The following is a 2,356-nucleotide window of genomic DNA, read 5'->3' as shown; positions in this document are numbered from 1 at the left end:
TCTCTTATCTCAAACCCTAACCCTATAATGTGTTTTATGTATTATAATCTTGCCCCTGTAAAGCACTTTGAGTGGCCCTGTGTCTGAATTGTGCTATATAAATAAACTTGCCTTGCCTTGCCTTGCCTTGCCATGCTTCCGGTTGAGTGAACGCTGGCGCGTCTGGCTGCCGGTGCTCACCGGTACCTTTTGTACCTTTTGTACCTTTTTACCTTGTTTTTAAAATGTTATATTGTATCTGGGTTTTTATCTGGGTTCTGAGCTTGCTCTCTGGCGGAGAGTAAAGTCGACTGCCTCACGCTACACCATAATTGACCTTACAAACATTTTGCCTGCGGCTCTGCACGGATTACCTGTCTTGCCGCTGACCGAACTCATCCAGGATCTCATCTCAGACCGTAAGCTTGACTTTTTATGTTTATCCGAAACGTGGCAACAGCCTAACGATTCCTCACAACTCAATGCATCCACTCCTCCCGGGTTTGTTTACCAATCAAAACCACGTGACACCGGCCGTGGGGGTGGTCTAGCGCTGATCTATCGCGAGAGCTTGAGAGTTCAGCCTGTGACTGCCCCTGTCTACAGCTCATTTGAATCAACTGTCTGTCAACTTTCTGGACCTATTCCCACTATCATTGCCACCCAAACCTAATCCTGATTTTATGAATGACTTTGCTGCCTTCCTTTCTCATCTGACTGCTCTCTCACCCAACATCATTACTCTTGGAGATTTTAATATTCACATGGACAATATTAACACCCCACTCACCAAAAACTTCACCTCTTGTCTGGACAGCGCAGGTTTTCAACAACACATCCACTTTCCAACTCATTCCAAAGGACATATTTTAGACTTGGTTTGCAGCACTGGTCTTCTCCCACACAATTTCTCTGCCGCTGAACTGCCATTTTCTGACCATTTCCTGTTATCATTCCATATCAATCTTACCCTTTCTGTTACCAAGCATCCACGCACCATCATATTTCGCAACATTAAGAATGTCAACCCAGACACTGTCTCCTCACATATCAATAGTCTTCTGTACCCACACACCTTCTCACACACTGATGATTTGATCACACACTACAACCTCGGTCTCCATACTATACTCAATACTGTTGCACCTCAAATAACAAAAACTGTCTCATTTACCCACTCTGCACCCTGGTACACCCCGGAACTGAGGCAAATTAAAACCAAAGCACGGCAGCTGGAACGACTCTACAATAAAACCGGATTAACCATTCACAAAGACATGTACTACAACCACATCACACTCTACAAGGACTCCATCAACCACACCAAATCAAACTACTTTTCATCCATCATCAGCTCACAAGAAGGCAACTCTAAATTCCTATTCAAATTCATCAACACAACTCTCAGACCCCCGGACTCCTTCCCCCCCCCCCCCCCCCCCATCTCTACTGTACTTCCTTCTGCGACTCCTTAATGTAATTTTTCAATAACAAAATCAGCAAAATCCACCGCCAACTCACCAGTGACCCCCACCTCGCCACCAACCCCCTCCCTCACATACCCTGAGATCTCCAACTGCCAACCCAGTCTCTCTCTGCCTTCACACTCCCGTCTCCCTCTGAAATCAAGGACCTCATTCGTAAATCCAAATCTTCCTCCTGTCACCTCGACCCCCTCCCCACAGTCCTCGTCAAAGCCTGCCTTCCCTCTCTGCTCCCCCTCATATCGGATATCATTCACTCCTCCCTCACCACTGGAATTGTTCCCACCCCTTCAAAACTGCTGCAATAACCCCTATTCTTAAAAAACCTGGAGCTGACCCCAACAACCTCAACAATTTCCGTCCCATTTCCAACCTTCCATTCATTTCCAAAATATTAGAAAAAATAGTCGCCTCTCAGCTCCATTCCCACCTATCCCACCACAATCTGTATGAACACTTCCAATCTGTTTCCGCCCCAGTACTGAAACAGCCCTCCTAAAGATCACCGATGCACTCCTCATGGCAGCTGACTCCGGACTCCTCACCATCCTCATCCTGTTAGATCTGACTGCGGCCTTCGACACCATCTCCCACACCATACTCCTCAATAGACTGGCATCCATAGGCATTCACCACACCACCTTCAACTGGTTCCTAGCCTACCTCTCTGGCCGCCAGTTTTACTGCTGGGTCAAATTGACCCAAACAGTATCTTATGTGATATAAACATGCAGGGGGTGGTTGCAAATATGTGAAATGAACTATTTGAACTGTTTGTAGGGACCTACTAAAATACACTTAAATAAATACAAGGTGATTTACTTAATATGTGGGTTATTACTGCCTAAGAAATAAAGTGTTTATTTTATAAGTGGGTAAACTGAATGGGAACT

This window comes from Ammodytes marinus, assembly GCF_949987685.1.
Source record: "Ammodytes marinus genome assembly, chromosome: 17".
In the NCBI taxonomy this organism is placed as follows: domain Eukaryota; kingdom Metazoa; phylum Chordata; class Actinopteri; order Uranoscopiformes; family Ammodytidae; genus Ammodytes; species Ammodytes marinus.
Note: the sequence above shows the minus strand (reverse complement) of the source record.